General features: G+C 43.4%; 2 protein-coding genes and 1 pseudogene across 3 annotated transcripts in view; 2 read left to right on the top strand and 1 right to left on the bottom strand.

The window, feature by feature from the left end:
• The window catches only part of LOC309848892 (ubiquitin carboxyl-terminal hydrolase 12-like), a 43248-nt pseudogene extending 35866 nt beyond the window's left edge, over positions 1-7382 (top strand). Inside the window, exons 7-9 of the transcript in view lie at positions 2710-2907; positions 5515-5593; positions 6957-7382. The product of the transcript in view is annotated as a ubiquitin carboxyl-terminal hydrolase 12-like (transcript). The remainder of the gene's footprint in view (positions 1-2709; positions 2908-5514; positions 5594-6956) is intronic.
• Positions 1-26378, bottom strand: part of LOC309848526 (ral guanine nucleotide dissociation stimulator-like) — a 438233-nt gene that overhangs the window by 263027 nt on the left and 148828 nt on the right. The window lies entirely within an intron of this gene.
• LOC309848891 (uncharacterized protein) overlaps positions 1-26378 on the top strand; it is a gene marked incomplete at its 3' end in the record, with an annotated part of 339926 nt that overhangs the window by 247774 nt on the left and 65774 nt on the right. The gene's annotated exons all lie outside the window — the stretch shown is intronic.

A 26378-nucleotide genomic window follows, 5' to 3' on the forward strand; every position in this document is an offset into this window, starting at 1 on the left:
CCAACATTACTGAATATTTGAAGCCCACTGTTTAAGACCTGCTTCTCAGAAAAAAAATTCTTTGAAATACTGCTGCTCACTCACTGATAACTGCGCCTGGTCTCCCAAGAGCTCTGATGAAGATGTGCAATGAGATGAGTGTTTTCATGGCTGTTGACACGGCATCCGTTCCATAGCCTACGGATCAAGGAGTCATCTTGACTTCCCAGTCTTATTCTTTAAGAAATATATTTCATAAGGCTCTAGCTGTCTAGAAAGTGATTCCTCTGATGGATCCGGACAAAGTCAATTGAATGCTTCCTGGAATGGGATACTATTAAGAACAATCAGAAGAGGTCAAAATATCCACATTTGTTTGGCGTTTGGAAGAAGTTAGTTCCCACCGTCCCTGAAGACTTGGAGGGGTTCAGGCCGTCCATGGAGACAGTCACCACAGAGGTGGTGGAAACAGCAAGAGAACTGGAGTTAGAAGTGGGGCGAGAAGATGGGCCCGCACGGCTGCCGTCTCATGATCAGACTTGGACGGATGAGGAGCTGCTTCTCGTGGATGAGCCAGGAAAGTGGATTCTTGAGCTGGAATCTGCTCCTGGCTCAGATGCCGTGAAGAGTGTTGCAGTGACCACAAAGGATTTAGAATCTAACATCAACTTAGCTGAGAAAGCAGCAGCAGCTTTAAGTGGACTGACTCTAATTCTGAAAGAAATTCTGTGGGTGAAACACTTGAACAGCCTCCTGTGCTACAAAGAAATCCTCTATGAAAGGAAGAGCCAGTCGATGTGGCAGACTTTCTTGTCTTCCTTTAAGAAATTGCCACAGCCCCCACCAGCCTGCAGTGGCACCGCCCTCATCAGTCAGCCACCATCAGCAGGGAGCCAGGACTCTCATCCCCAACAGAGAGATTATGACTTGTTAAAGTTTTAGATGATGGTTTGCCTTTTTTAGCAATGAAGTATTTCTTAATTAATGTATCTGCATTGTTTTTCTAGATATAATGCTGTTGTGCATTTAATAGTAACGGTATGGTGTAAATCTAACTTTAGTATGCACTGGGAAAACAAAAATTTCATTTCACTGGCTGTATTGCGATATTTACTTACCTATGGTGGTCTGAAACTGAACTCACAGTATCTCTGTGATACGCCTGTCTCCTGGATTTTTCCAGTTTTTCACAATATAACTCTAGAAATTTTTTTTTGAGAAGTCTTGTATTTTTTTTTTAAAGATTTTATTTATTTATTTGACAGAGAGAGATCACAAACAGGCAGAGAGGCAGGCAGAGAGAGAGGAGGAAGCAGGCTCTCTGCTGAGCAGAGAGCCCAATGCGGGGCTCGATCCCAGGACCCTGGGATCATGACCTGAGCCGAAGGCAGCGGCTTAACCCACTGAGCCACCCAGGCACCTGAGAATTCTTGTATTTGAGATGATTTATTTCCCTTCTAGAAGTGGGATTACTGAGGCAAAGACCATAGAGACTCTTACACTGCTGGATTTCTTTCCAGGAATGATTATCTGTTTATGTTTATTCTTACTAATCTTTTTCAAAGGTCAGGGTAGAATAGTAAATGTTTCTGGAATAATAAGCTGCCCACCACATTTAAGATTTGTAGGATGCAGATTTACTATAATGCTACAAAATGATTCTTGTTTTTATTTCATTATAGACACTGGCTTTGTAAATTTCATTTTTTAATTATGAAAAGCGTTTTGCTTCATTGAACACATACAAAATTTGGTTCCGCTACATTTGTCAACTATCTGTCGTGTGCCAAGCGTGTTGTTGTTCAGTAGAGAAATAAAATGGGGGAAAAAAAAAGGTTTCTACCTGTCAAGATTTCAGATCCTAGAAGAGAAAAACCCACAGTCATCTAAATATTTTATGGTGTAATAAACCGTATTCGCCCACTGTGACTCCGCGAAGTGCCGATGGGGGATTGAAGGGAGGAGGTACTGATGCCAGGGGTGACAATGTGAGTTGAGCCTTCAGAAGAATAAACTTCCGTTAGATGAAGTAGAAGTTCAGAGGTCGTGCCAGGGAGAAAAGGCACTGAAGGGCATACTAAAGATTGTCCAAAATGTGAAAGATGGCCAGTTGTTTTACAGTTAAAAACTTTTCTCCTAAATTTGCAGGTCATTTAACTCCCATCCTAGAATACATGTCGTCCTCATTCTTGATCTGGAGCTATTTACCTCTGGCAAACCCCTTTCACAGAATGGTCTTTAGTAATGCTTTTCTCACTGCGCCTGTCCTCCACCTGTTAGTGAGTTCTACTGACCGATGGAACAAGCAGCTCTCGGTCTCCACGCACACCCAGAGGAGTCAGCAGCTGTGAGGAACCGCTTTTCCTCCGCCCATCGTGTCGGCCTCCTGTGCAGTCCGCCCGACCCTGGGGGCCTGTATTTCAGAATACAGATTTCTGAAGTAACTTTGTTCAGATTTCTGAAAAAAGGACTGTTTTGAAGCTGTATGGAGTACAAAGTCCTGTTACATTGTTTGGTGCTGATGGTTGGGGTGGGATCTTCGCAAGACATTCGGGATGTTGCTTCGCCGATGTAAAAATAACGGGTAGGAATACGCAAAAGTGGTCAGTGCTGGGCTACTCACACTTTCCGTGACCTGTTTGTTAATGGAATCAGAAAGTTTGAGAGTTCTTTTAAAGATGTGTTCTGAATGCCTTTCCTGAAATTTTGTTTCCGTGTTTATTTGAATAGGATGAAAGTTAAAAAACTGCCCATGATTCTGGCTCTGCACCTGAAGAGGTTTAAATACATGGATCAGCTTCATCGATACACAAAACTGTCTTACCGGGTAGTGTTTCCTTTAGAACTTCGTCTGTTTAACACCTCTGGTGATGCGACCAATCCTGACAGAATGTACGACCTTGTCGCCGTGGTGGTTCACTGTGGAAGGTAAGCGCAGCCGTGGGCCGTGCGGGCCAGGATCTCTGTCCGTGGGGCAGGTGTGCAGGATGTTCTGTGCCTGCCATTTGTGGCTGGCGTGGCTTCGTACAGTACCCCCTGAATGTCCACGCTATCCTACGCAAAATGCAGTCCTATTAACAACCTGCCACGGTGTTACTGTTAAAGGGGGAATGCAAATCACTTAGCTGCTGCTACTGTGTTCTTAACAATAACGACACCCTTAGAGTACCTTTTCACATCCTAACTTAACGGTGCCGTAGCCTCTTCAGATTCAGGGACAGTTCTTAGGTTTCCCTCTGCTTAGATGATGCTGGGGTTCCTGGAATTGCTCTGCTCACAAGACCGTGAGCTCTGAGATTCCTGGTCACAGCTGGGCTCCCTCCCCGACTCCTTATTCCTCTTCTCTCACTGCGATCCCCCTGCCGCCTTCCCCTCCTGGCCTCCTCAGACCTCTCTGAAAGCCGTGCTGGGTGCCCTTCTCATCCAGCCCTGCTCCATCTGGGGCCACGCCTCTGTGTTCACCCAGCTGCTGGATGTGTCCTGCCCACAGTAACTCACTGCTCGGTACGGTGTGTGTTTATCAGTTTGGGGGGCCGTCTCCGGTAGCAGAACAGGCACTTCTTAAAACAGGAAGTGATCCTCCCATTAACAAAAGATTGAAAACATTTTCAAACCTTATTTTCTACTGACAAGATTTACTCGTAGTTACGTTTCATAGGAGAGTGTAAAGGGTTTAGGTTGCCGCATCCTTGCCGCGGTGATGCCTATTGCCAGCAGGCCTGTGCCTGCCCAGCTCCCGTGGTCCTGCTCCTGCGTGTCTGGCATCTCGCGGATTTCCGACAGGTGCTTCCGGACTTCGTGCGTGTGATCCTTTCATTCCGTCTCAGGGCCCAGCTCCACTGTAACCAACTTCCTCAGCTCTCCTCCCCCCAGCTGCCCCCTCCTGGGTGAGGCCTGTAGGTTGCACTACCCCTGCAACTCCGCTTTTATATCGTATGGGGCCCCGTATGGTGTTCTTGGAGAGGTCTCTCCTGTGCTCACGGTGTCCTCAGGCCAGGAGGCTGTGGTGCCTTTCTGAGCCCCACAGCAACCAGCAGTTATTAGCCCATGGGATGTATTCATACCATACTGCACTGAGCGTGTCTTGTGTTCAGGATGCACGTCCCTAAGCCACGGCTCTTGTAGGGTGAAGTTTACCAGCCTTTCTTCTTACTAGTTTCTGTAGTGAACATTTGTCTTTTGTCCTTCAGACTGCCTCTCTGCCAGAGGAACAGGCTGCTACCCTTTTCAGTCTCACACCCAAGGGTCCTCAGCCCACCCGCCTCCTTTCCTGTCTGGCTCTGTTCCTCTGCCTTTCTGAGACTTTTTCTTTATGTTCACCACTTTAAAAATTAAAAAAAAAATTCTTATCATCTCACTATAAAACACAAGACTCTAGATGAATCCTATAGGAATGGGGAAGTTTTGTTCTTGTTTTTTGGTGGCTTTTTTGTGTTTTTTTTTTTGTGTGTGTTTGTTTGTTTTGTTTTAGTTTTCTCCAGTATTAAAAGCCTTAAAAAAAAAAAAAAAAGGTTCTGAGGTATTTTCTTCTGTGGAGAAAGAGCAGTTCTGTTGTTTTGTCACTTTGTCACCTGAGGTACTTGTTTTACCTAATAATCAGAGGAGCCTAGGCAGGGACACATGGGAGGTTCTTATTCTATTATCTGATTATCTGATGTTGCTAATCACCATAAACAGCACTTTGTGTTGAAAATTATCTCAAATTCTATAATATAATAATTCTAATAGAATTAAAACTTAAAGAATTATATAGGAGCTTTTATAAGATTGAGTCATACTTAATCTGCGAGAGGTTAAAATCCTTGCCATGTCCTTTATAAAGCAAAGGATTTTTTTGAAAAACAAAACAAAAACAAAAAAACCCACCTGCATTTTAATGCATTTCTAGATTTCTTTATTCCAGATTTGTTTAAAATGAGCTGCAGAGGCAATTCCAAGAATTATAATGACTAAGATCCAGGTACTTAAAAATAGCACTAATAATACTAGCAAAATGTCATTTGTTTTTAAAGAAGTTTCTGAGGGTCAAGCTTCATTTTAGAACTATAGATGTGATATGTGTTTTTTTAGGCATCACAAGGTGTTTTTCCTCAAGAGAAAAATGATCTCCAAGGGAATAAAACTTAGAAAAAATTCTACGTATGTTCTGTAGTTTAACTCAGGGGGCTCTGACCCTTGATCCTTTCTCTCTCCCAAATGCTAAAAAATATATTTAAATTTTTCAGAGAAGCAAATTTGAAAATTATTTTAAATATTACAATTAAAAAATTATTACAAAGACCACAACAATTTTAATAGCATAGATTTATGTAAATAGAATGCTCATTATAGCTCTCAAAGTAGAGTAGTGATTACTTGATTATAAAATTGAAGGCCAGTTCACATCAGTGTAGCTTGATATTTTGGGGAGGAATAGATAAGGAGTATTTTCATCAGTTTCAGTTATTCTCCTTTATAGAACATGACGTCAAGGGCATAGAAGAGTGGTATTAATAAACATTGTATATAATTAACTTCTCTTTCTCTTTGTTTTAGTGGTCCCAATTGAGGACATTATATTGCAATAGTTAAGAGTCATGATTTTTGGTTATTGTTTGATGATGACATTGTAGAAGTAAATAGTTCCTGAATTTCTTATTTTTATTCAAAGTTGTGTGTGTATTTTACTCTTCAGTTTTTTTCTCCCAGCCTCTCATTCATATGACAGGTGATGAATATTGGATAATTGTTGAAGTTTTCAGATTGTAGTCAGATTCCTACTTCTTACTCCCCAACAGCCAACCCCAATGCTTGAATGGTCGGGTGACCTTCAAAATGCATAGAGTAAAACAAAGAAAAGCTTTCCACAAGAGAACTAGTTTTAAAAAGTCTTTCATTGTCTAAAAAAAATGATTGAGTTATAATACACCTACAGAAAGTATATGGATCTAAAGCAGCACTTGAATTTTTTTTTTTTTTAGATTTTATTTATTTATTTGACAGAGCTCACAAGTAGGCAGAGAGGCAGGCAGAGAGAGAAATTGGAGGAAGCAGGCTCCCCACCGAGCAGAGAGCCCGATGTAGGGCTCAACCCCAGGACCCCAGGATCATGACCTGAGCCGAAGGCAGAGGCTTTAACCCACTGAGCCGGCCAGGTGCCCTAGCACTTGAATTTTTTATGTGTGGGTTTGCATACACACGTATGTATGTGCACATGCACACTCTGTAACCACTCTCCAGACCAAGGGAGAGTACACTGGTAACACCCTCCGATAAGCCCCCTTATCCTTTTCCCGGTCAGTCTTCACAGTTTTCCCTCCCACTCCCCACCGTCCTCTGAACCTACTATTGATGACTGATCATTATGATTAGTTGTGCCTCTGTTTGACTATAAACGGACTCCTCCAGTGTGACTTCTTTTGTATCTAGCAGTTCACTCTTGCTGCCTATGGTAGTGGTTCTTTTTTATTGCTCCGTAATTTCTCATTATAAGAATATAACAAGTTAGAGATTTGCCTTTTTATCCCTTCCTGACTATTCTCAATAAAACTGCCTCAATCACCCCTATCTAATGCTGGATATACGCACTCATTTTTCTTGGGTAATTGTTAGGTAGGACCATAAGAAATTGCCGTTTTCGTAGGTCACAAATGGTTGAGAATTCGTGGTTTCAAGTGGGTCAGGTAATTCTGTTCCCTAGGAATAGACTTGCTGGATCGAAGGCTAGTTGTGTGTTCAGCCTTACAAGACAATGCTAAACATTTCCTCAAGGTCTCCGTTCCATTCTGCCTTCCTGCCAGCTACGTGTGGGAGCCCTGTTTACTGCACTTTCTCACCAATACTGGGCATGATCAGTCTTTTTAACTTAAGCCATTCTTGTGCAGAGCTGTTTTATAAACATAAGCAGGAAAATGAGAGGCACGATTCTAAGAAATGTGCAAGACTTTACTGGACTGTAGAGCTCATTTCTGTACTAATATTTCCATTTTGCCTCACAGAAAATAGATGCACAAGCTATTGAAGAATTCTACGGGTTGACATCAGATATCTCAAAGAACTCAGAGTCTGGTTACATCCTTTTCTATCAGTCTCTGGACTGAGCGGGACCGTGATGAAGAGATACTTTCTGCCTCATTTCTTCTCTGGTTATTTTGGAAAGGATCAAGCACTGATTTTTCAAGACAAGAGAAATGCAGGAAGCTCAGGGGGCAGTAGCACACTTTGCACACAATAAAGCAAAGACTATGGATTAACACACTCTTCCTATCATGGTAGTTGATTTATTTGCTCAGGTATCATGCTGTCTGTGCAGTTCCACACAACAAGGAAGTGAAATCAGAGATAGCAGCTCCTCTTGTAAAACAGCCTTCCAGTAACTGATATGCATTTCTCTTTATTAATTGCACCAGTAATGAGTTGAACTCCTTGGGGGTGCTGTAGAAAGACTAGGAATCTGTGCTAGGTTGTATTGATCATTTAAGGAGGTCACACCGAACACACTGCGTAAATTTGCCCATGTTGAAGCCACACAGAAGGAATATTTAGTGTCTTTTCAAGTGTAAACCAGAACTGCATTTGGGCCCAACACTTGCGGTTGCCTTCCTGATGTCAGAACTCAGCTCACTAGAATCCAGTGTCAGGAAGGCAAATATGTTTTGCTTCTCTGAAGAAGCTTATAATAATATACAGTATATGTATATGTAGGGAACAATTGGTCAAAAGTGGCTTTTTGTTTTCCCAAGGGGAAAGACTGGCTTTGTAATTATCATTTTTTTTCTTATTTATTTTACTTAAAACTGGTAGAGTCTTAAGTATTTTGTGAAGTGCCCATGATTCTGTCAGTAAAATTGAGCATATTTTTATTAGTTTTTGTCAGTTTTACTAGTCCTTTTGTTTGTTTCTATTTTGAAGGTGAATTTTAAACTCTATTTTAAAGTCCTAGGATACCTTAAGAAAAATTTGCAATGCGAGGAGATAAATACTCTTTTTCAGGAGGAACTGATATCTCTGGCTAATATTTGTCCTTTGTTAGAGTTTATAAATCAGTTGTTCAGCTTTAATCTCAGCACCATAAAAAACTGTCAGAATCTCCCTGTCATAGTTGGAAGGATGAAGGAACGTGTGGCCCCGTGGGGGCGCACCAGTCCTGACCACTCTCAAGTTCTCGGACGTTTCAGGATGAGGCCGTGCTTGGAAAATTGGTGTCGTAGCAGTTATGTTGTTTTCAAACGTCATTCTTTACCCGGGAAAGAAGTAATCTGTCAGAACCCCAGCAGCCCCCGAGGCTCGCTGCACACACCGATGAAGATGAAGTGTTTGTGGCGCAGGCCGGGCACACGCGGAGCAAGTCCTTTTCTCTTCCTCCCACCCCCTCCCGCCATCTTCACAAACCTTACTGGAAGAGTGTTCAGAGATTACACTTTGCCTTTGTTAAGACTTTCTTCTGTTGGGAGTTTGAAGAAGTAATATATGTCATGTCAAGTGCACGTGAACCATGGCGGTTGGCACTTTTCCACGCATCATTAAGTTGTCGGACGGTGGCCAAAGGTAACATGCAGGAGATGATTGAATACAGAGTCCAACTCACAGCGATCAGGCCTTGGATGTTCTTCAAGTCCCTTTAGGAAGTAATTTTTTTTTAATTGCTGTAATTTTCTAAAATTCTTTGACTAATACTGTTGAATATGAAAAAAAAACTTTTTTGTCTGCTGCTACTTATTAACATTTATTATCTGTATCTGTTAGCTCAGGAAATGACTTCACCTACTCGTTCCATGAACTGATCTTTAACAGGGTCACTTGGCTAATCGGGCTGTTTCAACAGATGTGCTGGGAGAATATGATGTATTTTGACAACTTGCTTTTTAAGATTATAGTTGCTAAAACCTGACGCTGGCTGGAGTGGGTTTGTACAAATTATGTAGCCTGCCCAATGACTACATTGCACAGAGAATCATGACTGAGAATGTGGGGAAGGTCACAGACGTGGAAGTGGATACATTTTTTTATTTTGAGGCTTAAACCAAATTGTCTTGGAACTCGAGGCTGTGTTTCTGCAGCGTTGAGCTCAGAGAGACGTAAAGTGAGGCTGAGGCAGTCTTCACTTGAGTCAGGCCACAGCATGGATAAGAGAGATAGATGAAGTCATTTGCATAGAGGTACAGCATTGGAATACTACGCTGTGTTTGTTTCTACATTTTGCATTTTTAAAAAATACAGTAAAAGCAAGGTTAAATCTCCTATTAAAGCAAGTTCTAGCATTTTTATTGAGTTCTTTGGTAGTCACACACTGTTCACATCTACACCATGTTTAATAGTATGATTTGTCCGGGGAGGGACTGTGGGGTGATGGTTCTCAGTTTCCTTTTTACTCTTAGTACAGCTGCATCTACATAAAATGTTTTGAAGCTTATACTTTGAAAACAAAGGGTTAAGGTTGGGGGGGAAATTGCAGGTATTTAGTAAGAAAAATGACCCATCTAGAAAGCATTGTGAGGTTGTATCTTGGTTGACTGTGATTGAAATGAGGGGCGGGGGTAGTAAAGGGTGGCTGACTGCTCTCTAACCATGTACATGTTTGTTGGGATGGCTGTCCCATATTTTTTGCATATTGGAATAAAAATTTCTATAAATTATCATAACTGAAAGTAAATATTCTAAATTAAGTCTCACTGCTAAGTCCTATGGCTTCTGTCTTGGAAACTTCACCTTTAGAAGATTGCTTAAGACAGGAACCGTGAGACCAGGAAAAGGGAAATAAAGGACGTGTAATATATGGGTCTTGTTGCCTCTAACCATCAGTATCGGGTTTTTTTCTTTTTGGTGATGGCAGTAGAAAGACCTCACTTTCATAACATACTACTCTTGATACTTTCTTTAAGGACACTTTTCATTAAAGATTCTCCCATGAGGTATTTAACTGGGAGCCGGGAGGCTAAGGCGCTCAGGTCCTGGCTCTTCAGTGAATTTAACTGTGTGACTTTGGGCAAGTCACTTAACCTCTCTGTGCTTCAGTCTCCCTATCTTGTAAAATGGGAGTAATACCTACCTCACAGGGTTGTTGTGGGGATTAATTAGATATAATGTCTGTAAAGCATCTAAGGTTCTTGAAGAAGGCGCTATATAAATAAAAAATAATATCTATTAAAGTTGGTTTATTTGTGCTTGTGGGCTTTTGAGTGTGTTTTTTTCTCTCTGCCTAAAATATCTTTGCGAATTCGAAGAGTTGACCCATGAACAACACGGAAGTTTGGGCTGTGTGGGTCTGCTTTAAAGTGGATTTTTTTTCGATAAATGTAGTACTATGAACATGGTTTCTCTTAGGATTTTTCTTAACATTTTCTCTTCTCTAGCTCTGTTGTCAGAACAAAGTATATAAAACATATACAAACGGTGTGTTAATGGCCTGCGGATGTTATCAGTAACAGGACAACAGTAGACTCATAATAGTTTTTGGAGAGTCAAAAGTTAGGCAGGGTTTCTTCGACTGCCTAGACACGGTGCCCCTTACCCCTGGGTGGTTCCAGTTCAACTGGATACACTAGCAGAACGGCCTTACTGCTTTTGCTGCGAACTTACTCCCTTTGTTACCCAAAGAGATTGTCCCAGAACAGCCTTCAGCACGTGTAAAACAGCACGCGCAGTCACGTGTGATCCTCACGCACCTCGCATCCATCTTTCCATAGTAGCACTGTCTTTCCCCAAATCCCAAGATTAAAAATGTAAATTTAGGATCACAGACTCTGAGAGGGGCAAATAGGTTAAAGGGCAGCATTTTTAGCACTCCTTGCCCCTCCCAGTGTAGCAAAATCGGTATGTTTGGGGTATTCCCCCTGTGCTGGAGTACTCGAAGCCCTGCTCCCCCGCTCACTGACTCAGTAAGTAGGCGCTAATCCTGCCTTTCTGTGTAATCCACCTCCCTCGCTCTTGGGTGACCATCCCGGAAACACTCTCGGGTACTCATCTCTCTGAAGGAGCGCAGTAATGGGTGAACTAGATCATCACTGGGGACCTTAGATGGCATTCTCTCTTATAAACATCTGTATCACACACCTTGTGTGGAAACTTTAATCAATGAAAGTGTCTGCACTCTCGAGAGCTGCTCGTGAACCGTTGCAAAGCCAAGACTTCCCCTCCCTTTATTCAAGTTCCTTCGTTACCCAGTACCTGTTTCTCTTCTTTTGAAGCTTTTTTTTTTTTAAACTTTGTGCATTTGTGTTTTCTTTTTTTTTTTTAATTTTTTAAAAAGATTTTATTTATTTTAATTTGAGAAAGAGGGAGAGACTGAAAGAGATGTGAGAGCGGAGGAGACCTGAGGTAGAAGCAGACTCTCCACTGAGCGAGGAGCTTAATGTGGGACTCGATCCCCGGATCCTAGAATCATGACCTGAACCAAAGGCTGTCACTTAACAAGCTGATCCACTCAGGAGCCCCTCGATGTTTTCTGTGATAACATAGTACTTTTTTTTATTTCCAGAGCTGCTGCAATAACAACCCATCATTTGTTGGTTGATGGCATGAGAGGCTGTTGTTATACTCAGCATTTTGCTTTCGATCTTGACAATGACCTCCATGGACATGTGGAATCCTCATTTTACAAGAAGAAACGAAAACTCTCCAAGGCGGAGGCATTTTCCCACAGTCACTCAGCTGGAACGTAGTAGATCCAGATTTCAAGTAGGTAGAACTTTGCGGCCCATCCCTTCGCTGTGGCTGTCATTATCAGAGTGTTTTATTGTGGAAAAAGCACAAGACATACAGTTTGGCATTTAACCATTTTTTTTTTAAAGATTTTATTTGACAGCACAAGGAGGGAAGGCAGCGGGCACAGGAGAGGGAGAAGCAGGCTCTGCTAAGCAGGGAGATTGATGCGGGGCTCAATCCCAGGGCCCTGAGATCATGACCTGAGCCGAAGGCAGACGCCTAACCAACTGAGCCACCCAGGTGCCCCATTTTAACCATTTTTAAGTGCAGTGGAGTGACAGCACATTCACAATGTTATGCAACTGTCAACACCATTGATTTCTAGGATTTTTCATCTTCCCAAACAGAAACTTTGTATGCATTAAATAATACCTCCCCACCCCTGGCCCCAGTAACTCCTTTTCTGCTTTCTGTCTTTATGACTTTGCCTGCTGTAGGTCACTCATTCAAATCCTATAATATTTGTACTTTTATGTCTCGCTTATTGCACTTATTGTACTCGTTGCACTTATGTAACGTGTTTAAGCTTCATGTTGAGGCACGTGTCAGCATCTCCTTTGTTAGTACTTGGTAACACTTCATAGCATGCCACATTTTTATCCATTCATCTCTTGGACATTTGGGTGTTAAAGCCGCTATGAACACAGATGGACAAATATCCGAGTCCTTGACTTCAGCTCTTTCAAGTCTATACAAGAGATTGCTGGACCACTTAATTCTATTTTACCTTTTCTCCCCCCCAAGATGTTATTTATTTGAGAGAGAGGGTAAGGGAGAGAAAGATTGAGAGAATGAATGGGTGGAGGGGGAGAGGGCGAAGCAGATGCCTCGCTGAGCAGGGAGCCTGAAGCGGGACTCAGTTGCAGGACCCTGCGATCCTGACCTGAGCCAAAGGTAGATGCTTAACCGACTGAGCCAGCTTTTTAAGGAACTGTTTTCCATGCTGTTTTTCTATACGCCTTTACGTTCCCCACCGGTGATGCCCCAGCACGGCAGTTTCTGTATAACCCCACCAACAATTGTTTCCACTTCACTGGAATGTTTTTGGTAGTGGCCGTCCCAACTGGTGTGAGGGGATCTCACTGTGGTTTTGATTTGCCTTTCCCTGATGACGAGTGATGTTGAGCAGATTTTCATGGGCTCCCTGGCCATTTGTATAACTTCTTCAGAGAAATGTCTATTCAAGCTTTTTGTTTTTAAAATTGGGTTGTATATTTTTAAAAATTGAATTCTTTGTAGGGGTTCTTTTTAAGTGCTGAATATTCATCCCTTTCCAGGGAGATATTTTCTCGCTTTCCACTGTCTTACAGATCGTATCCTTTTTGATGTAGTCCAGTGGATCTGTTTTTTCTTTTTCTTTTGCCTTTGGTGTCGCATCCTAGAAATCACTACCAAATCTAGTCACAAAACTTCTCCTCTGTTTTCTAGTAAAAGTTTTATTAGAGTTTTAGCTCTTATATTTAAGTCTTTTATCTATTTTGAGTTAATTTTTAAACATGGCATTAGGTAAGGGTCCCACTTCATTGTCTTACATGTGGATATCCAGTTTACCCAGCACTACTTGTTGAAAAAACTGTTCTTTTCCCATTGAATGATCTTGGCATTTGTATCAGAAGTCGATTGGCCGTATATGTGAGGGTTTATTTTGTTCCACTGGTCAATATGTCTGTTCTTATGCCGCTGTGACACTTTTTATTGCTGTATTAAGTTTTAAAATCAGGAAGTATGAGGCCCCCATCTTTGTTGTTCATTTTCAAGATTATTTTAGCTGTTCAGGGTCCCGTGGAATTTCATATGAATTTTAGGACTTAATTTTAGGACAACAAAAGTTTCTGTTGAGATTTTGAGCAGGATTGCATTGAATCTGTCTTCCTGGAAGATGTCTGTTTATTTGTGTTGCTTTCATTTCTTTCGGCAATATTTATTTATAGTTTTCAATGTAACAATCTTTCACCTCCTTGGTTAAGTTTATTGTTAAGTATTTTATTGTTTTGATGGTATTCTAAATGGATTGTTAATTTTCTTTTTCAGATTGTTCATTGTTAGTGTATAGAGAAGAAACCGATTTTTGTGTGTTGATTTTATGTCATGCAACATTGCTGAGTTTGTTTATTCTGAGAGTTTGTGGGGCAATCTTTGGGGTTTTCTGTATCTAAGATCACATTATTCACAAATAGAAAATTTTACGTCATCTTTTTCAAATTTGTATGTCTTTTATTTCTTATATAATAAGGCAACAGCCTTATTGCTCTGGCTAGAAGTGAAATCAGGCATCCTTGCCTTGTTCCTGATCTTAGAGAAAAAGCTTTCAATCTTGCACCTCTGAGTGTGATGTTAGCTGGGCATTTTCATGTATGGCTTTCATGTTGAGGAAATTTCTTATCTGTAGTTTGAGTGTTTGTATCAAGGAAAGGTATTGAGTTTTGTGAAAAGACTTTTTTTTTTTTTTTTTTTTTTTTTTGCTTTGCTTAGCTTTGTTAATGTATTATAGTGATTTTCATAAGTTGAACAATCCTTGCATTTTGGGAGTAAGTCCCATGTGGTCTTAGTATACAGTCCTTGAAATATGCTGCTGAATTTGCTTTGTCAGTACTTTGTACATGACTTTTGCATGAATATTTTAAGGGATACTGGTCTGTAGTTTTTTGAATGATCTTTGGCTCAGGTGTCAGAGTAATGCTGGCCTTATAGAACGAGTTAGAAAGTATTCCCTCCTTTTCAACGTTTTGGGAGACTTGGAGAAGATCAAAGATTTTTACAAATAACCAACACTTACATGCTCACCCTGGGTCATTAAGAAAGTCAAAGGCATAGTCTTTGACCTTGAGGAATCTACCACCTAGGAAGGAGTCAAACGGCTTGTTTGGAAAGTCAGCTGCACGCTTCAATATACACACAGCTTTACAGAACAGGTGGAGAAAGGTGAAGTAGAAAGATATTGACATCCACAGAGATGCAGTCAGACTACTATGCCTACAGAGAGAGCCCCACAGAGAGATCAGGAAATCAAAAACAGTCAAAGGGATTGGAGATACTAAGTGTAGCAAGAAATCAAGAATACTAACTCCTAATACTCTCCAGTAATAGAATTTCTAAGCTTGATTCAAATACTTACTCCCCTCCCTCCCAGCCCCGGGTTCTCCAAGGAGAGTCTCTTAATTTAACTCTCAGGAACTCACCAGGCAGCTACTACGGACCTGATTCCCAAAGAAACTAGCTTATGCCATCCTGTAGCATGTTGCTTATTATAATTCACCTAAAAAATTGGTTCCTTTCTTGAATTTCCTCACCTGTTGTCAATGATTTGCCCTTGACATGAAGACTTAATTAAATGTTCCTATGTTGCCTCCTAATTGTTTTCAAATAAGCAAAATTCTGTTTGAAGATCAGGAAAAATGGTCCCACTACCCTGATTTGATGAGTCATTCCCAAACCTGGGTGATGAGCAGAGTCAATGGGGAGTTGCACAGATGTTCAGATGCCGGGCATCCCCAATTTTGATGCTCTGGAAGGTTCACAGGTGATTCTAATCACCCGGGTTCGAGTCTCCCTGGGGTAGAACTCCTCCCACGTTCAGTATCATTTTTCTGTAAGGTCACTGCCAAACTGGAGTTGACCTGAAGCATTCTCAATAAAACAAATTACTTCAGGAACCATCATGGGAAATTGAAGGGGAGAGGATGGGCACTTGTCTTTACAGCATTTGAAAGGTTGCCATCTGGAGGATGTTTTTGCCATTGTGGTTCGACGGGGACAGAGAGGCGGAGAGGGCAGAGACCATATTAAGTACAAGGAAAAGCCTTCTGGTTTTTCAGCAATGAGAGCAGCCAGCGAGCTAACAAATGAAGAGCGAAGCTTCTAATGCCATTGACTGTTTGTAGGTAGGGCTCTTCGCTGGCTAGGAGGCTGTACCAGAGAACCCTGTGCTTCTTTGCAGATGAGGCAGGGAGCCAGAGGACGAGCAGTAGGCTGGATTTTGTATTCCAGGGCTCATACTTAGCTCTCTGTATCCACACATAATTGGACGTAGAGGGTCATCATTTACTGGTTGCTCTCATGGTTAGGATGGAAAGCAGCCTGTTCCCCAGTCACTGGCTCAAAAGGAGGGAGGTGGGTTGAATAAAACATAGCAGTCTCGAGTTTTCAAATGTGGCAGTTGTAGAAATCATTTTTCCTTCCGTTGGAGCAGAGAGACGCCCTGGGTGAATCGAATGTCATAAATCCAGTACTTCCCACTGTCTCCCCAAATACTTCTTTTGAGGAACCTTCAGGTCCTTCGGATTTAGGGAACTCTGAATTGTGGCTGATAACAAGACACATTCAAACTGGACTGAGGTGTGACCTGCTCGCATTCTATGAGGGATACCCTGCTCACCCAACAAATTTGGGAAATGGCATGTTAGGTCATTAATAAGGAAAACTGCAGAAGAATAAGGTACAATCTTGATTTTACTATACTCAGCCATGTCATTACAAAGTGTTTCTCCATTCCCTGCAGGGCCCAGAAAGAAAACAGTGAAATCATGCTGCCTGTGCACATTTTGGAACAAACACAATGATTGTGTTGTTTTTCACTGAAACTTCCATTTGCTGGGAGCCTTTTTCCTTCAGGTAGAAACCATTTTCCTAACTGTGTTGATTTTCAGCTGCAGAAATGAACATTTTCTCGTTGGAGTTCTGTGGCTAGTTTTGTTTAACCTGCCAGAGTTTTTGCATGGATTTTAAGGAAAAAACCGTAGATGATAGAATGATGAGGAAGGTAAACTTGCAAAATTACATGTCAGTGGATTAGATGATCAGATGTAACAATGGAAGCTCCCCACTTTCCCAGTGTTCCATAGATTTATCATCCTAAAAATCTTATCGGTTGCTGCACTGTGTTCAACAGATGTATTTTTAAATTCCTGTCGTGAACACAGTGGGGGCCGTGTACTCTCTGATTTCTGTACATCATAATGCTCTGTATACTCCATATACAGCTACTGATTAGAACTGATGTGAAATTACATTAATTGAGTTAGTTACAAACTGCGATCAGGTTTATGAACTTCTGCCAAAGCAGGGAGGGGTGGGGAGATTTGTACTCCCAGAAAGTGCTCCTGGCTGTGGTGTGGAAGGAGCCAGAGTGAGTGTGATGAGGCCTCAGGGGGTCAGGACTTGGCACCAAGTCAGCTGGCTGGGGACACAGGAAGGGGAGTGTCAGGACTTAGCTCACACAACCGGGATGAGAGGAGCCTTTTGCTGGGAGCCTACGAAGAGGACCAGGCTTGGGGGGTCAGATCACAGTGCTCCGTGGTATGGAGGTACCACAACTTTACAAGCATTTGCTCTTAAGAGGCCAACACTGCCAGGCAGTGTGGACAGGCCCAGCCGAGGAAACGAAATTCCTGTGCTCAGACTGTACCCCACGTGCCCCACGTCCAAAGCTGTGACTTCAGACGTGAAGATTTGGTAGAAAGCTGAAACGACCATTGTACTTCTGGGGTAATTACTCTGGGTGAACTCACCGAATTTCTCCCAGAGTCTGCAGTGATTTTGAGGCATTTAATAACTTAGGACAGACAGAGATAATGTACACCTCATGCTGAAGAACGCTGGGGCCTTTTGAAAGCTTTTACTGGAAAAAAATGTATCATTTGTTCTGGCATTCAAAAAGCTTCCTTTCCTTTATGGAAAGTTGATCCATTTAAGGATCCTGGAGACACCTGAGACTAAGGCAAAGAAAAGGCTGGTCCTCCTGAAAACTTGTGGAAAGAAGTTTTGTGAAGTGAATGTAATGCAGGCATAGAGATGACATCCTGGATTAGAGAGATCTGAAGACCCCCCCCCACCACCACCACCACCATGGCTGGCTGTGGGCTGCAGGGGGTACTGTCTCATCCGCAGTTGGGAGGGCTTCCAACCCTCGGTCCCACGTGGTGTGTGTCTCCAGGAGAATCCCCTTAAGTGTCTCTGGCCGAGGTCTTGGTCTCTTTCCCAGCCCCTGTTGGCCCCTTGGTGACCATACTGCTTCCCACCTCCTAGCCTCCTGAGCCCACATTCCTCATTCACAAAATGGTAGACATAACAGTATCATGTAGGAAGGTTGTGAAACGGACTTGAGATACATTTGGTGCACTTCAGGGTCACAGTTGCTCTAATAGTGTTTTAGAAACTTGGTATGAAACCCCACGCTGATTTCTTAGGTAGGTCATGACTGTGGGGAAGGAGGCATTATGGGAAAAGCGTCGTATCCGTTGTTCCAAGGGACATAAAGATGAAGAAGGCATGACTCCTGTGCTCAGGGAGCTTCCAATGCAGAAGGTAAAGTTCCTTGGGAAAAAAAAAAAAAAAAACAAAAAACAAGACGAAATGTAAGTAAAATATCCAGAAGGAGGCCAGAGGTCATGTGGTGTGGTCAAGAGCACGGGTTCTACAGGCAGACCCCCCTTCACAGCCCCGCTTGAGGAGACTCCTGTCAGAATAGAGAAATTCTGTGGGTGTCCACTTCACACATAGTGAGACGAGGATTCAGGGAGCAAGGATGACTTTGAAGGCACTCAATAAATGTTAGGAATGATGTCCTAATTTGGTGTGTAGTTACATGTCTACTGCGCCAGCTGCCGAGAACACAAAGTTGAATGAGACTTTGTGTATTCAGGTCAGCGAAGGAAACAGACCCATCAATAATGAATTGCAATGATGCAGAGTGTTGAGAGCCATAATGGGTACATAAATAAGATAATGTGGGAACACAAAAAGAGCATCTAAATCAGATCGCTTGGCAGTGAAGGCCTCCCAGAGGAAATGCTACTTGAACGGAACTTTCAAGAAGTAAGGTTATTCGGATCCAGGAAAGGAGAGAGGAGGAGGCATCAGGTTTAAGGAAAGGAGATGGGGGAGGGCACCTGCAGAAGAACCCTGCATACTGGAGCACTGTGGGTTTTGTGTGGCTACAGCAGACTATGTTGGGTGACATGGAGCAAGAAAGGTCGAGTTCTAAATCCCAAAGCCCTGATTTATTAAGCTATTAAGTTCGGATTTTATGAAAATGACATAGAGGACTTCTGAAAGATTTCAAGTCGATGACTAATTTCTCAGAATGACATTTAGCTGCAGTGTGGACATCAATCCGTCCTGATTAGAAGGGGAAGACCAATGAGAAACTTGTAGTAATCCAATCAAGAAGTCACCAGAGCCTAGACAAGGTGGCATCAGAAATGGAGGTGGGGGGTGGGGGGCTAGAATCTAAAGGACCTGATTGAAGAATTAGCTGTGCAAGTCAGCATGGGGGAAGGGTTCCGCTTGGGCCCTGGGGGTGAGGGGGTGTTCTCCAGGGTTCTCTTCTAGGTCATTCACTCCCTTCCCTTCACAATTCTGGACAGCGTTCGTCAGCACCTGACACCAGTGGCTACCAGAGTCTCACCTCTAGCCAGGGTACCTGGAACCCACATGCTTCCAGTGATGTCCACAGACACCTCAAACTCAACTCAGAACATGGCAGCTGGGACCCGTGAGGAAGCATCCCCAAAGAGCAAGGCAAAAGTATATGGTGTTTTAGTGATCTCTCCTCAGAAGTCACCCAGCATCTCTTCGGCCTTACAGCATCACCCAGATGGAAGGGAAGTGGATATAAATCACATCATGTGGCAGGAGGAATGTCAGCGTCACACCCCAGGGAGAGGAGGTGAGATGGGAGATACTGTGGCCATCTTTGGGAAATCCGGTCAGCCACAGTCACTCTCCTGTTTCTTCTCTGTGTGACTTTGCTGAGGAGAACTATCGTCTAGAGTGCATATTTACTCAGGAAAAGCATTTTAGTCAGGCAGATGTTCAAGGTCCAGAGGGAAGAGTGAAAAGAGAAGAAAGGAATTCTAGGCCTGAAGATGCCAATAGGGAAATGTGTTGGGAGCAGGTCACATCATGTAAGGGGGGTTCACAGCCACAGGAGGTTAGTCTTCTCACGGGTACGTGTCTGGGTCTGATGCTGCTGTGAGCACACGACATAGAAGCAGGGAGAGGACGTGTTGTCTGGCACATAGAGAGCAGCACACTCAGGCATGTCCTTTCTGCCGTCTGTGTAGACAGAACGCTGACAAATGGAGCCCCTTCCCCCTATGACAGTCCACCATGAACCCCTGAATGTGGGGCCAGCAGGCTAAGCGTGCATCAGAAAGTGAACAAAGAATGGTTTGGAGGTAGTATCTGTCATCTTTTGGTGTCAAAGTATTAAATAAAATCAGCTAACACATTAGTTGCCAAAGTTATGAACCCGTGCCTTTTCAAAGACTTAGTTTTACAATAAGTAGGATTTCTTCAACTCAAGAGATACGAGAGAGAAACCAAATACAGGTGGGCAGGCACTTAAAAATAAAACAGATAAAAAATAAAAAATTATATTAAAAAAAAAAAAATAAAATAAAATAAAATAAAATAAAAATAAAACAGAAGATTGAAAACGGATGTATTGATAAGGATTCTATAATGGTTAAGGGAAAAACATGTCAGCTTTCTTGAAAGAGACTGTCGCTCAGACACTGAGCAGATACTTAAACCGAGGAAGGGGTCATTCATTCATTGCTTCATTCAAGAAATACGGTTAAGCAGGTAGTTTGTCCTTGGCACTATTTCAAGCAATAAAGAAGTGAATGAGACTGGCTGCCTTCAAGGAGTGTGCGCTCTAACGGGGGCAAACAAGACAGAGCATTAGACACTGTGATGTGTGGGGAGGGCATGAACAGGGCTGTGTGTTACAGTGACTGAATTGGGTGAGGCCCGCCACAGATGAGGTGGTGACAGGCAAGGCCTCTCTGAGGAGGTGACATTGGAGCTGAACTTGAAGGGTGAGAAAGAGTCAGCCATGCCGGGGCTGGATGGAGAGCATCCCGGCCACTGGGGCAGCGGGCAAACACACAAGCTCCGAAACGGAACAAGAATGCTGGGCAGAAGGAGGTCGTGTGGCTGATTCTTCGGGAACCCTAAACATGCATTGATTTACTGCTGTGTTTATTTATTTATTTATTTATTTAAAAGATTTTATTCATCTATTTGACAGATAGAGATCACAAGCAGGCAGAGAGGCAGACAGAGAGAGAGAGAGAGAGAGGGAAGCATGGTCTCTGCCGAGCAGAAAGCCTGATGTGGGACTCGATCCCAGGACCCTGAGATCATGACCTGAGCTGAAGGCAGCGGCCTAACCCACTGAGCCACCCAGGCGCCCCTACTGCTGTGTTTAAACAGTGAGGTGTTTTTTTTGTTTTTTGTGGTTTTTTTTTTTTTTTTTTTTTCCCTGAGCGTGGAAGTTTGAATGGTCCCTAGATGGGGATTTCAAAAATGACTTAAAAATCATTACATCTGTTTTCCGTGTACATTGTAGAATCTTTGATGTGTGGAATGAAAGGCAGAAATGAAACAGCTAGTTAGTTTCTTCAGTGCCGTTCACTGAGTAAAATGTCTTTTCCCCATCGAGTTGATAAAACGCCATCTCTATTGTGTACAGAAATTCACCATGAACCTGTGGCTCCTTGGGACCCTCTCTTTGGTTTCATCCATCTGCCTCTCTGCTCCTGATCCCGGGGCTGTACTGATTGAATCTCTGTGCTCCTGTCTCAACGGCGCCTTCCTGAAAACCAGCATAGACAACTACACAGCAGTGCTTAGGGTTTGAGTTTCTAGTAGGTTGTCCTAGAACACTATTAGCATCCCACGGAATGCCTGTGTTCCCTGGACCTCAGTTTGAAAAATACTAAGCTTGTACTGCCTTGCTTTGAAAAGGACCAGCAGGCCTGGAGTTGCCTCTGGAAGAAGCCAGATTCGTACAACATTTACACATGTCAGGCCTTGTACAGCACGCTTTCGGCTGTTTCATCTCCTGTAATCCTTACCTATTACGTCCTCTGTTTTACCAGGAAGGGTCCACAAGGTTAAGGGGCTGTGTTCTAATGGATGTCTAATAGATACCAAGCAGTGCCAAGTGCTCTGAACAGAGAGATGCTTCTGCCCGTATCCTACCTGCAGTCAAATCGGACTGCTTGATGGGCCCCCCAATGCTAAAAATAAGAGCCAGTATTTGTGGAGCATCGGGCCTCACCCTCCACGTGCATGGTCTCATCCTACCTTCCTGCCACGGGATGGTTTTCTCCTCTGGGAAGCTCCAGCTTGTTCATCAGTGACAGGGAAGATCGTGTACCAAGCCTGAAGGGAGGCAGATGGCTTCTCGTTGTACAGGTGAGGAAATGAAGGTGTGGACAGTTAATGCTCTCGCTGGCAGAGTCACACCACGAACGAAGTGGCAAAACCGAGATCTGGACCCAGAAGCAGCAGGTTTGGAGTCGGTCCGTGGCACGGTGGACCATCCCCCTCCCCACCAGGTCCTGAGCTTTTCCTCCTTGGGGCCTTTGAGCATGCCGCTGCCTCTGCCTGGGTTTCTCTTTCGAGGCCAAACCAGAGACCTTGTATAGGGAGGATGGCTGGGTGAAAGCTGGAGCCCATCATGCCAGACAGACGGCATGTCGTCTCTCGTGATACTCTTGTAGGTGATACAGAGAAGAGTATGAGGCCGAAAGGCAGCAGAACTGATTTGGAAATTGTTTCCCCCACGTATTAGCTCTGTGCTCCCTGCAGCTCAGTTTCCTCACTTGGGAATCCTTGTGAGATTTATACAACGCAATAATTCCATTAATACAAAAAATCCCGGGGAGATGTTGTCTCTGTCCCCAACTCCCTTATTTACTCAGCAAATACTTGTGAACCTCCCATGAAGCTCCAGGCACTGTGCTAACCATTATACTTATCAATTGTTTCAATAGAATAGTATTTCAGGGTTCAGGCTGGGAGTACCCCAAGAGTGGGCTAATATCGCCAACATCGTGCTCCTCCTTGACCCTGCCTGTGGAACTTCCTTGTCCAGTTTACAAGGGGATGTTACCTTCATAAGCTACGTGTGATTTTTTTCAAAGTTCTACATGAGCTGGTGATTGCATAACTCAACTCGGATTTTTGGTCTTGTCACAGTTGTTATAGGACCCAGAGTTGCTGTGGCCAACCTTGGGGTGACCCCAAACAGGGCTGTCAATCCGGGGGTGTGGAGAGTGAAGGGAAGTCTCTCCCCACAAGTTCTTCTAGGGTAATTCTATGGATTCTTTATCCCTGGGGAGTTGCTTCTGCAATTAGAAAGGCTCTCTGTTTCGATAGCTTATGACGTAATTCCATTGTCCCGTGCCTGACGTGGTCAGATAAGTCCTCAAAATCAGGGCCGGGGGAGTTTAATGGGTAAGGTTACTATTTCCTCCAGGATTAAAATAAGCAAAGAGCATGGGTTGTTACGTAATCAATAACATTGACCTCTTGATTGAAAACACAAATGGAATTTATCTCAAAATCATCCTCTAGCTTCTTGTTCTCCAAAATTAGATTACGCTAGCAAATGTGTTGAGCCTCTTGAACAGACAGTTATTTTCATGTCAATAGCTCCAGAAGAATAGTCTTCCCAGGCCCAGATTCTCTATGGATGGAATTTGGGGAAAAAAGCACTTCAAATCCAAACATTCGACCCATAGTTCTTATAGTCATTGAAGGCTGAGAGACAGCATGGCCTAATGGGGAAAGCTTGAACTTTGGAATCAGATTAAACATAGATGGAGATACTGGCTTCTTTACTGACCCATCTGTGTGAATTTTGTTCAACTTCACCTTTCAGAATCTGTCTTCTTAGCTAAAAAAAAAATAAAAATAAAACACTTAAAAATGAGAATAACAATTATCTACCTTACAGGATTATTTATAGGTTTCCGATACTGTATATGGACGTACATGACAGAGTATCTGGCATACATTAAGGCCTCAGTCTATGGTAACTAGTAAGTCTACAAGTGCTTAGTAGAATACAGATCAAAAGACAGAATTGGTTCCAGAACCTGAGGGCTCTGTCTTAATCTTGGAAAGAGAGAAACACATAGCCAGTGGTTCTCAGCTCCAGCAGCTCAGAATCTCCTGGGGGTCTTCTAAGAAAGGCTACTGTCCTGGTCCTGCCCCCAAAGATTCGGCTTCTAATTGATTTGAGCTGAGGCTGGGTGTTGGGATGCCTCGCAGTGCCAGTCAGAGAACCTTGCCCACATCTTCATCGCTGGGTTTGGTGGACCACACATGGGGAAGCCTCACAGAGATGTTTATCGGGGGTCTGGCCTTCAGCCTCACAAGTTCAGAAACCCTATCAGACCTTCAAGGTGATGGGACTCAGACACATGCTGAAAAGGAAACGGAGAGGCTCCTAATTTATCATTGAAAATATACCTACCAAACAGACCAAGTACGTGCATTGGACTGAAGAGCATGTCCTCGCTTTAAGCAAACTCCAAAGGAAGCCAAATGATGGAGAAATGACTCGGAGCCCAGGAAGTGGTTACACAGATTAGATGTTGCCTGGCATCTGGTGTTGAGGTCCCAGCAAGGGCTTGTGCCCTCCAGGCAGGCTGGAGGCTCTATCTTCCCATGTAGCAGCCCCTTCTCACCTGTGAATGGGGCTTACGGGATAGGTCCAGGTTTTGCTACTGGAACAACCCTTTCCGTGGGCTTCAGAGGTTCCCCTGCCTGCCACCATTCTCAGGTCATCCCGAAGTGGGCCCTGTAATGTCAGTCAGAGCAGCCGAACTGGCTCACATCTTCATCTAACAAACTGACTTGCCAATGCACCAGAGAGGGCAGGGTGTGAACCTCAGCTATGGTCTGATGAAAGCAAGGGTCATACACATGTGTGGGAGTGCCCCAGAGGAAAGGATTTTGGCTTTGACCTTCATCCTTCACATTCCACAGGAGGATTCAAAAGCTGTAGCTGAAACGCCTGCGGGATCATAAACATGGGATGTTGCTTTTAGAGCCCATTACTGATCCCACAGTTTCTCGCCAGTAGGGAGAGGATCTCAGTGAATGATGGGATGGTGAGTGTGCTTGGGGAGGAGGTCCATAGCCAAGGCCAACATCTGCATCAGCACAGGGGAGACGGATGGGCACAACAATAGGGTAGTTGAGACATCTGGGTTTGGTATAAAATGTTACCAGGTGAAGAAAGCAAGAGTCTAATGTTAGGGTCATTCTGGGTTCAGAAGTCCACATATCTGGAGGAAATAATTTATTCAGGATTGAGAATCACTGTTCTGTCCTTCTTCCCAGAGAGTGAGAACTATGTTCTGTTTATTAACTGATGATACGAGATAATTACACCTATCAAAACCCAACTTTCATCATGGCTATAAGCAAACTCCAGTTCCTTTGCACGTTGGGTATTTCCTTGGCCAGGAGAAGCAGAAGGAAATTTCTTGTCTGGTTCTGTTTGGATCCCTGTTGCACTGAGCTGACCTAATTTTGCTTTGCCCATTCTCTTGGGTGGGGTCCACACTACTTTTTATCAGAGTGGCCATGTGCTTGTGCCAGGAGTGTTATACAGCAGAACAGGTTTTATTTTCCACCCTCCTCTGAGTCCACGTGCCAGGCCCAGTGAACGTGGCAGCCCTCCAGCTCGCTCACACCCCTTTGAGTTGTGTGGTGTCTGCTCCTAAAGTAGTTTATGCCCATAGTACATGTTATGGTAATTAAGTGATTTAGTTACCTACTATGTCAACCAACTTGATATTATGTAAACCGATACAATGAGTATGAAAAGAAAGGGCTATTTCTTTGAGAACTAAGTGAAATTATTTGGAAAGACTCAATAAAGGAAAATCGATTTAAAGATTTCCTTTAAGTGTGGGGAGGTTGGGGGAAAATCAGAAGAATATGGAAGAATTCTGTCCTGGAAGTCTTTTTCAGGACTCTAAAATTTCATGCCACCTCTTAAGAAGTTGAAATTTAAAACAGTGGATAACACTTTATAGGTGTGATTTATGCAAAAAAAGAGACAGCAAGGATCCCAAGTGAGGGCACCAGGCTCAAAGAAAAGGCTTTGGTCCTATGTCAAAATGTTGGCAAATAGGGGTGCCTTGCTGGCATAGTTGGTAGAACATGCGATTCTTGATCTTGGCATTGAGTTCAAGCCCTACGTGGACGTAAAGTTTTCTTTAAAGAAATATATGTTTGATTTTTTTATAAGATTTTATTTATTTATTTGACAGAAAGATCACAAACAGACAGAGAGGCAGGCAGAGAGAGGGAGGGGGAAGCAGGCTCCCCGCTGAGCAGAGAGCCTGATGCGGGGCTCGATCCCAGGACCCTGAGATCATAACCCATGCTGAAGGCAGAGGCTTTAATCCACTGAGCCATCCAGGCACTGCAGAAATGTATGTTTTAAGTATATATTTTCATCCTTGATTCATCATTTAACATATATATTGAGTGCCTACTGTGTATCAGAATTCTAGGTTCTGGAACTGCAGAAATGAATAAGGCCAACAAAGTCCCCGCCCACAAATGAACATTCTGGTGAAGGAGACGGTGGCCAACGGCAACTTATAGGCTATAGGTAATGTATGCCGCGATGCACATTTGTGAACTCAGTGTAAACTGATTCACAATGGGGTAGACAGGCAGTCACAGAACAAGCCTTGCCAATGAGGAACCAGAGTGGAGATGTAACTCCGTGGGCAGAGGGGAGCCATGTAGAAATCTAGGGAAGACTCCGGGGACAGAGGGGCCAATGAGGCTGAGACCCCAAGCTGGGCCTGAGCTTGTATTTAAGGAACAGCAAGAAGGCCAGTCTGCCTGGAGGAGCAGGTTGGAAGCTGAGAGCCCAGGGGTGAGGGCATGGG

This window comes from Mustela nivalis, assembly GCF_964662115.1.
Source record: "Mustela nivalis genome assembly, chromosome: 15".
In the NCBI taxonomy this organism is placed as follows: domain Eukaryota; kingdom Metazoa; phylum Chordata; class Mammalia; order Carnivora; family Mustelidae; genus Mustela; species Mustela nivalis.